The 12,562-nt window shown below is 37.6% G+C and overlaps 1 protein-coding gene across 8 annotated transcripts in view; it reads right to left on the bottom strand.

The window, feature by feature from the left end:
- The window catches only part of ARB2A (ARB2 cotranscriptional regulator A), a 273,806-nt gene that overhangs the window by 124,281 nt on the left and 136,963 nt on the right, over nt 1-12,562 (bottom strand). The window lies entirely within an intron of this gene.

Raw genomic sequence — 12,562 nt, 5'->3', positions numbered from 1 at the left:
GGGCAGAGAAGCTCAGACCCCACCTTAAACTTCTAATCAGTCTCCTCAGTACTCACACCAGAGAAAATCAAATTAGTTTGAAGCTCAGGTGACAGCTCTTTTTACATCAAGTTTTTTTTTAATCAAGAAATTTTGAGTTCCTTTTTTTTGCAGTAAAAAGTGAAATATGTACACACAGAGAAATATGCCACACAACTGAATAGCTTTTTAACAATTTACTTGAAGGTGGTTTCTATAATTACCTTTTATCACAGCAAAACAAACTCTCTTTCGTGCTTTATGAGCTGTAAACAAGTAAGGTACATGTGTTAAATACAGGAGAACAGAACTGCACACTAGCTCAGTAGCAGAGTTATAAGGAAGGCTCAGGTCTCCTGTTCCCAGTTATTCATTGTAAATGTTAGAGAGCCATCCCTCCCTATAGGCAGGACCATTACATTTGGGTACTATTCTTCCCATTGCTTCATAAGATTTGGGATAGATAAAATTTTGCCAAGAACAATTCCTCCAGGTCTTCTTAGGATCATTAATTAAAAAATAATATGTAACAAATATAATATAAAAATATAATCTAGAAAAGTAGCACTTTTTCATTAAACAATCCAGGCCAAAATAGCGTTTTCAGTGGACACTGGTTAACACTGATATTTTCTGTACAAAAAACTCTGTACCTTTAAAAGAAAATCAGCTGTTTGAAAGTCTGAAATGAATAGCTAAGGGATACAGTCTGCTCCCTGCTGGTATACAATTCTTGATTATGACAACCTAACTCACAGCAGCATCACATTTTGCAGCACCCCTATGTAATGAACCCTATAAAAACTTAGGGGCTTTCCCTGGAAACATTCTTTGACTAAAAAGCAAGATTTGAAAAAAAGAGTTTATATCTATACATGTATATTCAAACCACAATGCAAGGGTGGAAACGCTGAAGACAAATGAAAGGGGAAGATTTGAATCCATGTTACTGCTGAGGTAGGATTTTTGATGTTCTGGCCTAATTAAGTACCCAATAAGTCAGGGTGAACTCTGCCATTCACTTTAATGCCAGCAGAGTTAAAAACAACTTTTCAGTCCTTTCAAAAACCCAACAACCCACAGTTAAGCATTTCAAGTTTGCCATCACTAAGATTCCCTGCCTTTTCCTGTCTTCATATTCCTGCTCATAGTTCTCGTGTTCCTCTTCATATCCTCACATCACTGCACTCCCTTTTTCTCTGTGCTTGCATCTACACTTTACTCCTCTTTAAGCTTTAACCTTTCTGTCCTTTCACAACCGTCAAATTCAAGAAGGTGAAATCAAGTCTCCTTTGCTCCTTCTACGGCACCATCTCCTGCTTTGGTGTAGCCCTTTTTCCAACGGTTGTCCTCTTTTTTTCCCCCTGAATAGTAAGTCCCCTTAAAAATACTAAACTACACTTATTGCTGGCTGCATTTTCCTCACTCCTTTCACAAATGTTTGTCTTATATAAGAACAGTAACTGTTTATAATTTTCATTATGACTGAAGTTATGTCACCAACTGATGGCTAATGATCAAGAACTGACCCCCACCAACTAAATGCCCTCTTATTTTATTAAGTAAGTTTCTCCCTCTAACACATTGTGCCATGAAATGGGCAATAGAAACCAATTGCATACAGTCCACCCTGAGTCACATACTAAGTCAGAATCTGCTCACCAGAGGGAGGAGATGACAGCAGCCACCTCACAGTCTCACCACAAAGAGGTCTTTAGAGACACCCTCCAGAGAGGGCTTTCTCTAAAGAGAAAGTGGTGAGGCCATCTATCCAAGAGAGCTCCTCATCCACGGAAGCACTTCAGTCTTTTGACATGAAGAATTGAAACACCTCCAAAGCCTCATGCAGCACAAGGTCTGAGGGACTGCAAATGAAAGACAGCTGTGACAGAAGCGGAAAACTAGCCAACCTGTCATTTTTTCCCAAAGACGCAAGCTATGGTCTTACAACCAAAGAGGAGGAAAGTAAGGCAAGCACAGAACCTGAGAACAGGAAAAAGGGGCAAGAAGGATCCCATATTACTATTTTTCTGCAGCATGAGTATCTGAAGATAAGACTTCAAAGAGTCTAGCTCAGGCCACTTAACAAAATTTGAACTCTAATAGAGAACTTCTGGTGTTGTATTTAGGAAGTACCCTACCTTCCTGAAATTCTTTTTAAGCAACTGGTTAGCTTTTTAACCAAAATTATTCTTTGAATTATTTTCTGAAATTCCTTTTTAACCGAACAGTTGAGAAAACCCTTGCTACAGAAATCTCAGAACTGCTTCCTTCCTTGGCCCTACAGGTGATCTGAGAAAGAAACAGGAAACTGTATGTACAGCAGGAATATAATTTCAGCTTTACTTACAGAATAGATATCACTAGTCTGCATGCTACATATATGCAGGTATACATATACAGATATGGGTTAGCACTTGTAGATCTCTTCAATAAATGGATTTTAAGGAAGGACAGCAATTGGACCACCTTCTGTAATGGGGCTAGTTCAGATATATGAAGCAAGATGAAAGGCTGCAGAAGAAAGAAGACGAAGACAACAAAGTCAAGGTAGTCTCAGTGGCAAAGCAGACAGGACTGGAGGAGAAAACATAGGAGCAAAAGTGAAGATGGAAACAAATTTGTAACAAATCTTAAATCTGACAACATACATCTAAAATTCAGTGTAGCACGTGCTGCTAGTAGCACTCAGAGAAAAGAATAATGAAGACTGAACACTGGGTCAAGGTGGTAAATGGTAGCATCCCGAGTTGAGCGGAATAGAGACTATGTGAGAGAAAAGAGAGGGCCAGAAAGCTGAAGATAAAAAACGTAAACAACCAATAGTTTGGCCTTGAAAGTCTGAATGGATGACAAATTTCATTCCTCTCTTCTATGGGCTCTCTACAGATTTTATTAGCATATTTTGCTCCATTAAAACAACAAAACTCAGTAGGATTTGATCAGCCGTGTACATAGCAGACCGGGTTCATGGTCACCAAAGTTTGGTGCGGCTCTATGCAAACACAGAACACTGAATCTGCAAAGATTCAACGCTAAAATGATGTAAATCTAATGTTCATGAACGATGTTATTTGTTATTCAACAACTGTGTGAATATGCATTCAGACACAGTGGTATTGTATTTTCCCTTACCTGACCTTAGCAGGGATTAAACCAAGAGCCTTTGGGTGTAAAAATGCAAGCCTCTTCCACTTATCTCATAGGAATAACTGGGAAAAAGAGGACGACTACATTATTTTTTTTAAGGGCAACCCGTAAGAAGGGAGCAAGATATATATTCTGGCAGTAACAGCTGCTTTTGAGACAGATGTAGATACCAGGTATCACAATAGCTGAGTCCGACAGAGTGCAGTATACTAAATATAGATAGCACAGCCAAGTTTGTTACTTGGCACATACCTTCTGAAAACAGTATGGCAAAGTGACTTAAAGTTGGGTTTTTCATATTACAGACCTCAGTCTTACTCCCGGTTCTACTGGAGGTGATTCTGCATAATTTCTTGAATGTTTTACTTGTGAAGTAGGCCAGTGATTGGAAGTGCTCCCAATACTGCTTATGAAACCTTAATCATAAAAGCAATTACGCGTACACATAACAGAAGCAGAAAGGAAGACTAGAAATGTAATGTATTGCAGTTAAATACACATTCTATCAAGTTGTAGACTGGTCCCACCTCCAAAATGCCTGACAGTTTATCAGCTAGGCAGACAATCTTGACAGACCTGCTAAACGAGTAAGTATTGCATGAAACGTGAAATACCTGGCATATCTAATAGCCAAATAAAAATGTAAAACAAAAACATATTTAGCAGACTGAGAAGATATTTAAACTGTCATCATCCAAGGAATGGCGATGAAGGGATGACTTGGGAGGAAACAGGGATACTCACACTTCGCTATGAAGTGAATTTTGAGATTAGATTAGGTTGTCAGCTTTAAATTGCCAAGTTTTAGCTAATTCAAGACTGAAGAAAGTCTATAGCCCAGTCTTTCCAACTCAGAAAGGTGTCCGGGAAAGGCATTAGATAAATAGGAAATCTATTGTTTAAGAGACAAAGGAAAAGCAAGATTATTTTAACAATGAGCAACTATATATTTGTATAGAGAGACACAACAAAAATTTTCTTTCAAAACAAAATGATATCTAGCAGTAGAGCAGAAGATAGACGTGTCCTCAGCTTTCCAAGAGTTGGAGAGTTCACTGGATGAATCACAGAGTATACTCCAAAACTGCCTGCCTTTTATTTCCTATCAAAATGCCAAGATTCACTCTACCGTAAATATATCACCCCCAAAGGTTTCAGCAAGTAGCAATGTTTTACTTCAAATAAAGAAGTCTGCATGTGTGTGTTCCATCCTAATGTGTCTGCGAGCCCACATGTTACGCCCTGTGCTTCTACAGTTCATACATAATATTGTCAATCAGTAACAAACTGCCTGAGCAGAAACAGGATTTTAGTTCTGTCTTTGCCAACATCAGCAGTTAACTTAGTTTTTTTTTTACATTTCCTATTTGGCCCCTCCCCTAGAACCTTAGGGCCCACGTTCTCCCCAATTCCCACCACAATTACAATCCAGCACTACTTCAGATTGTGTCCCACTTTTCCCACTTCAGACATAAGCTGGGCTTTCCCTGGTGATGGTGGTCAGGAAATACAATTCAGAGTTATGCTATATATATGTGAGAACGAAGGAAACTTGGATCCTAATCTCCCTTTGGGCAGTACGAGGGAGTTACTTTTCCCCTTTATATCCAGCTTTATTGCACACAAGAAACGGAATGAAGCAACCAATTTTGGGTCAGAAAAGAGTTTTCCTCAGCTAAGAGCTCAGCTAATATAGTTCCTACTCAATAACCTAGTGTTACTTCTGAATTAAAAAAACCAAACCAAAACAAACAAAACAAAATAAACAAACAAAAACCTCTCTCCTCTCTTTTCTAAGGGCTTTTCCAAAGTGCTTCTATCACCTCTGCTTGGTGAGGAACAAAGAGACCCTGGGATTCAAAACCCCTCTCCACCCTCAAGGCCACAGGACCTGTCTCCAGCCCTAATTCATAATACCTCAACAGGCAAACAACGGCTTGAAATCATGGAGGGAAATGGTCAGTGCCTACAGCTATTATTCACACAGGTGCCAGTGGTCTCAGCTGCGTTAATGCATCACTGACCTAACAGTATAGTTCAGTTCTGGCAAGGGCAGATCTTCGTAGAAGGCCCTTAGACCGTCACCATGTCAGGACTTCTCCGATGCTGCAAGAAGATGAGCGTGTTTAGAAAGTTCTCATCACAGGTGAAAGTTCTTAGCTTTGCATTTAAACAAAATGTAGAACACGGCAAGTTTAGCTCAAGTTCTGTGTAAACACAAACAAACAGAAAGCCTTTTTTATAAAGAGCTCCTTGCCTCTCTGTTGCTGACTGGGAGTAAAGAATCCTAATGCCTCTTGCAGAGAAATGGTAACATTTTGCTTGTGACATGGGAATACAAGATATGCCATAAAGGAGCAGATCTGCAATCCATCTCCTTCCCGTATCTCTATCAGCGGCCAAACTTAATGCTTTGAAACCGCTTACAATAAACTCTGCAATCTGTGCAATGTGATACAGCAGCCGTTGTAATAACCGAAGGGCAAGCAAGAGATCCCTTCCAAATCCTGCAGGTGATCAGCTTACACCCTGAAGCATGAGTGCTGGTATTTCTTACAACTCCCTCATCTAGCTAATGAAGCAGCAAATGGTATTCATGCTGTTAAATCTGCAGTGATTCCATGCAAGGAAGACTATCTTACTCTTTTTATATTGTAAATATTTTCCGTTGTAACATTGTTCTGTTCAAATTTTTTGAATACCCTATCTCTTTAGTTTTTTATTATGAAATCCAAGGCATGAAAAATTTTCCCCATATACTTTATAACTTCAAGGGGCTCGCTGCTTATAAAGTAATAACTAAATCTCAGGCTAAATTAATTAAATCTTACATGTTATTATAGCAACATCTCCCTGGTTAAAGTATCTGCTTGTCAGCCATATTAAGACAACTTTGTCAGCCTGTTATCCCAGTTCGGATTTTACTGTTATTACTTCTGCCAGAGTCTGTGGCTGCATGTACTGTCATCACCACCCAACTGTCTTCTAGTAAAGTGCAGGAAAGGAGACAGAAAATAATTAAAAAAACAGTGATAATCTGTTTCTCAGTGGCTCTGAATTGTCATCTCCAGGAAAAGTTTGTTTGCTTGATTTTTTTTTTTAAGAATCCATGTGGGACTACAGTTGGGGTCCCCACAAATCCATGAATGACCTTTTTTATTTTTATTTTTTAAATGATCAGTTGCTTCTTATCAAGCTGAAGAATAGATAGTTAAAAAAGCCTTTCTTCACAACAGATCTTGTCCCTGAATACCTGCAGTATCTTTTTTTTGTTTATACTGTTTCCAAATTGACAGACATGGTAAAAGTTGCCTAAGCCAATTATTTTATCATTAAGACAAAAATGTAAACATAAATATAACCTTTTTTTTTAGTCTGGGGACAAGAACATTGCTGACTCACAGAGAGGAAAAAGGTGCAGGAGCAGAGAATAGGAGGAAGGAGGGAAATGAATCAAAGGAAGTTTTACTTAAAAAAAAATATAACCAATTTCCCTTTTAGCAGTCTGACAGACTTTTACATTTTTGCTTTTCGCTATTTTTTCCTTTTTCCATATAACTTGCAAGGTTTCAGGTGAAGGAACTAAGGATCTGAAGCAGCGTTTTTTTTTTTGCTGGCAAACAGCTTGAAAATTCTGAAAGGAGAAACGTGGCAGACCTGAGGTATGACAGTAAATCCTCAGGACAGCTCTATCAAGCCCCATTCATAGCATGGCTATTGATAAATACCTACGCAGCTAACACGAGAATCCGTGGGCCACGACTTGCTAAGAATGCTACCTACCAACCGGTGTGCGTGGACTTACATATTCTATGCAATTTAAGGTCCTGCAGCAATTAGGCAAATGAGACTCCAAGAGATAACAATTCCAAAAAACTGAGGCAGCTGTATTTCAATACAGTATTATTTGCAAGTATTCTTGCATTTTTCATGCATCTGTCCAAAGCCTCTTTACTTACATTTTTTCTTTCCAAACTACTTAATCCCGGGGGCTGAGATTCTGCCCACAATATGTTTCTGTCTAACATAATGTACATTGCCAAGGATGGCCTTTATGTGATTGAGTTATTCGAACAAAAAAACATTTCTAAAACAGACCGCCAGGTTCTATACTCACAGCTGTCTTCCTTGCCAGTCAAGTTTCTGGTAATTAGTAGATTAATAGTGGGGATAAGTAAATACAAATGAAAACAATAGTTTTACAAAAAGAATTATCTTCACAGAACAAAAAGGGAGATCATGCTAGTTGTTTTAATGATAGTATAGATTTTTCTGAATGTTAAGAAGAATTTCTTGCGAAATGAATGCATCTGAAACATTCAAAAACTTATAATGGAAGTCATGCAAAAGTGCTATGTTTCTATTTCCTAAAGTACTTGAAAAGTATTTTACTTTCCAGTTCTTTCAATCTGTTTATATGTTGTAATGAGAAACAGACATTTTTTTAACCATGCTATTGCAAGAAAAATAGCATTTTGGCCAAGAAAAATGCAGATTTCTCCACCACAGGAAACAATGAATCTAACAAACTTCAACACATTTAAGTAAAACAACAACTTAGTATTTTCATTAACAGTTTTGGTTTCAGAACAAAGCTAGGCTGTAAAGTCTCTGTTACAGAGTTTATATCTGTTACATGAGTTAAACTAAATAGAATAGCTTCGTTCTGCATTTTTCTTTTTGATATTATTGTCTTTATTTATTACATACACTCAGAGGTGGTTATTTAAATGAAAGAAAGATTTACCATGCTCAAAGCTATTTGATTTCTTCTAGTAAATAGAGGTAAGTGCTCAGTGCTTTAGGTTCACTGATATACTATTTATTTAATGTACATTTGTAAAGATTTTCTGAAGTGCCTTAATATATAGTACTAGCCTACCATAATTAATTGTATTTGAAGGAACTGCCGTTAGCTTATAAAATAATTATCCAAACTAATGACAGACACAATCCCAAATCTCAGATTTATGTTTTCCACTGTTTTTTGTTTCAATAATGAAACCCAGAGCTTGGAGTTGTGAGAAGTTGAACGTTGGGTTAGTCATGCCTCAATTCTACTTCTGAATTTACTTTTAGGCCCCCCCCCCCTTTATTTTTGTTTCCTAACATTGTAAGTTAGGAAATGATCTTTAAACCTACTGAACCTCAACAACCTTAAGACTTATTTTACCTACAACTTGAACTCTGTGACTCCCGCATGCTGACCAATTTGTTAAAGTATACTCTTTTTTGCTGGTTAGTGAGGGTGTTGGCATTATAGCAACAGTGTATCATAGAAAACTAAGATCATTAGACACTACCAATTTTTCTTATAATGTAGTGTCACTTTTTAACAACTCAAAACATCCAACTACATAACAGACAGCTTGGCTGTATTTTAAATTAGCACAAATGCTAAAGCCAGGAAATGTAATTCTCAGGATATCAGAACAAAAGGTTCAGAGAAAAAGAATTCTTATATAGTATAAGATTATCAGGACTAGACTGTCACACTGTGACCTTGCTGGCGCCTAGCTAATCTGACAATATTTGGCAGAGCATTGTTTCAAATCAATAACTAATTAACAAAGTACAAAAGAAGTTGTACTGTTTTTTGAGGCTCCTTGTTAAAAATGGCTTTTGGTTGCACATGGGCAGAAAGGTCGCTTTTATGACATCTTCACAAGTCTTTCAACATCTTGCCACTGTCAGATTAAATTACTTTTAGCAATTAATTGTCATAAGTTAAAACAGAAGCACATTTGTTACAGCAGGTTGTCATAATGACATGCTGAGGAGTTGTTTTGATATGAATTTCTTCCACTGACTCTCTATCATATCTTAATTTTTTTGGTTGACCTAACTGGAAAATTGGGAGCAATCTTCTAACTCAGGCAGCACAGGCCAAACATTGGGGGTCTCATTGAGATTCCATACTGAACAATAATTGAAAAGAAATTCCAGAGATAACTGACGATCTCGAGAATACCATATATTTTTTAAAGATTATGAAAGCTACAAAATTTATACGGGAAGGTGGGATAAGAAAAATAAACCCTCAAAAAACCCTACAACATGTAGCTAGTATTATTGTTAAAAATTGTCCATGATGCCACTTTAATCCTTTAGTAACCAACACTATTTATTTAACATGCATCTTAGCATAAGGATGAAGTAGATTCAACACCTGAAACCTCCATTCGTTCAAAACCGACACTTTAGTTTTGAAGGTTTGGACCTTATTGTGCTTTAATAAAAATAAGTTTACCCTTCAATTTTTTTGTTAAACTTCTCTGTGTTATGATATATATGTACATGCTGTCCCTATTACAGATAGGTCTTCCAGCATTTAAAAACATGCTCAGTGTTTATATTAATTGGCTGTAATACACCAAGATGAAATTCAATAGACAAAAATCCTAACCAAAAACCTGTATTTATTTGATAAATGTTAAATCCCATTTCCTCTATTTGACCATTCCATCCCATTACCAGAGCCTCTCAAAAAAAAAAAAAAGCCAGTTCACTCCAGTCTATGCTGGTGTGAACCCAATAACGTTTATCTTAAAAACATACAAGTATTGCTGACGGACCTTCTTCTGCTCAACATGTGAGGTTTGTTACACCTTAGTATTTTGGGAGAAAAAAATAACTTTCAGTGATTAATAAAAGCAAAATGTAGATTGTATCCATAGTTTCAGTCTTTAATACACCACATATTTAAATCTTATGTGTGGTTAGTAACCTTATACTACTATAATTTTGAATATTTCAGGCCTGTACACAAACAGGGTAGTTTCTACCACAGCAATTATCAGATACGTCAGCTGGGCCACCACGAACTAAGAAGATAGCGTAAGGTTCCTGTGAAAAAAAATCCAAAGGGTTTCCCTAATTCTAATAAAAAAATCAAATCTGTTTTTGTTGTGTTTGCAGGTAATGCGTAAACACTATGTAAAGCCTATAGCTTGCTCAATATTAAATCTTCAAAAGTGTTCATCCAATCAATACTTCTCATGACATAATTTAGAAAGTAACACCCCTGTGCTTTAAAGAGACTGTAAAGCCAGAGTGAAGCCAGCAAGGTACTAATTAACGTACATAATAGAAATGTTAATCAAGACCTTAAGGAAAAGGCTGCAAGGAAATAACATAGTCCCCACATTGCCATGGAATGTCCCAGTGCCCAGTCATAGGGAATGAAGGGCAGATAAATTGGAAAAGAGAAGGTGGATTCATTCTGCCCTGCACTACAGGAGAAGGAAGTTGTACAGAATAGCTGAGCTGGCTTCAGGAGCCACCTTTAACGCTGCAAGTAGGGGAGCTGTAACTCCAACAGTTCTCTGGGTTGGTTTGCCCTCACTGGTTTGCAGAGGATAATCAGCCAGACCTGTGAGCTAACTAAGATTTTAGAACAGCCTAGACAGATCTTACACTTAACAACGGTTGAACAGTGCTTAACAATCAACACTTTGCTATTTTTGTAGTTTAGCTCTGCTGGTGCAAATATGTTTCTATATAAACGTATTTTAAACCTTAAACCTTGTTTGGTAATAAAGCTGACAATAAGGACACCTGCCACCTATCACATGCTGAGAAATGCCCCAAATTGTGATCATATTTACAACGCCTGATATCCTAGTACAATGCCAGAATACCCAATATTCTTTCTCCATTAAGCAGCATGGAATAGTTTTGGAGCTGATGATGCAGATGCCGGCACAACTAGACTTTTTCCAATGACTTGCATTCACAAGAAACTGCTGGGCATGCAGTGGCACCTGAGTACCCTAACAAATTTGTAATACTTTATAAAGATGGATATAGGTTTAAGAGATGAAGAGAAACCCCAGGGGCCTGTCCAAGCGTTTCAAGGCAACCTGTAGTTAAAACATTGGCGTGCAGTTGAGATATAGATTCTGTTTTCACTTTGAAATTAGCAGTGTATACAAAATCTTCTGGCTTCTTATGAACTGGTTGTTCATAGGCTTAATTAAACTGCTTTCTATCCTCTTCTAAATACATACTTGACAAATAATCAGTCTGAACGTCACAGGTATTTTTTGTGTTCCTGAAACTCAAATTAACAAGGTAGACAAAATCCTTTTTTGTTGAAGAAATAACAAAGAAGGGGGAGTAAGAAGGATATGGACAGTACTTTTATCCTTCCTATTACGTAAAGATGGGCATGCTAATAAAAGTCTGGAAAACATCTGGAAAAAAACTCTTATTGCTGTACTGCTCTTAGCTCTTTAAGCAAATTTAAGCAACTGATCTGCTAAGAAATCTTCTTTTCTAAAGAAATCCTGAAAGTTCTGCTCAGTATGCTAGTCTTAAAGATGCCAAATAGCATCACTGTCTGGAGGGTCTTTCTCATCTTAATCACCTGAGCCTGCTCTTCAGAAGTGGATGACTAACTACAATGTCACTAGCGCTGAATGTTCTGAGATTGCAAAAAGAGGTAAATTGCCTTATGTCCAAAGAGTCCATGCCCAACTTGAATGCTACTTTGAAGACTGAAATGGACCTCAGCAATATAGGACCACACAGGGTGGCATGGACCTCTGGAGGTCATCTAGTCCAATGCTCTGCTCAAAGCAATGCCAGTCAGGGCAGGTCGCAAGCCCTGTGCCTGACACTTTCAATCAAAGGGAAAAAAGAGTGAGTTCTATAGTTCCAGCATCACAGAGGTGTAAAAACATATGTTGTGTAAGTTCCCTCAACCTGAACTACAGGGTAGAGTATTGCATCTGAGATAAAGCAACTCTGAATAAACTCCAGAGGGGTCCTGCAGATGAACACTGCAGAGGACATGTACTCATTTACAGTATTTTCATGTCACACCTTTTTCTTGCCAACTTTTGGATGGTCTGTGGACCCCCAGCAGAACTGAGGCAGTGGTCACCTTTTGCAACTGCAGTCTTTCTTCACTGGTTCTAGGAGATCTGAAATCTGTCTCATCACTTTATCTTCAGGTATAAAAATACATTATTTCATATGCTATCGCTATGTTACCACAGTATTAACAGAATAATAACAGTATCTAAACTTCCACTTTGGTGATAATATTCTGTCCTGTGCACACAAGGATAAAAATCCACTAAAGATCAACCAAACTCCACCAGTAACTGGGGGTAGTTCAAAACAGAAAGGGAAAGGAAAAGGTAAAAGTAGAGAACGAACAACAGTCAACAGTACTAGAAAGATATTTAAGATGCCTTTCTAGAAGTGGACACCATGATCAGATCAGATTATGTTATTTTAAGATCCATCACAGCAATAACTCCACTTAACACATAGCAGTGAGACTCTTAAACAGCACGCGGTGTCTGAAAACTTGACATATCTCAATGAGGAGGATTTTATATATGGCCAAGGTCTTCACTGTTAAGGGATTTAAAAATAAGCAATA

This window comes from Struthio camelus, chromosome Z, assembly GCF_040807025.1.
Source record: "Struthio camelus isolate bStrCam1 chromosome Z, bStrCam1.hap1, whole genome shotgun sequence".
NCBI classification, from domain to species: domain Eukaryota; kingdom Metazoa; phylum Chordata; class Aves; order Struthioniformes; family Struthionidae; genus Struthio; species Struthio camelus.
Note: the sequence above shows the minus strand (reverse complement) of the source record. Positions and strands in the feature narration are given on the sequence as shown.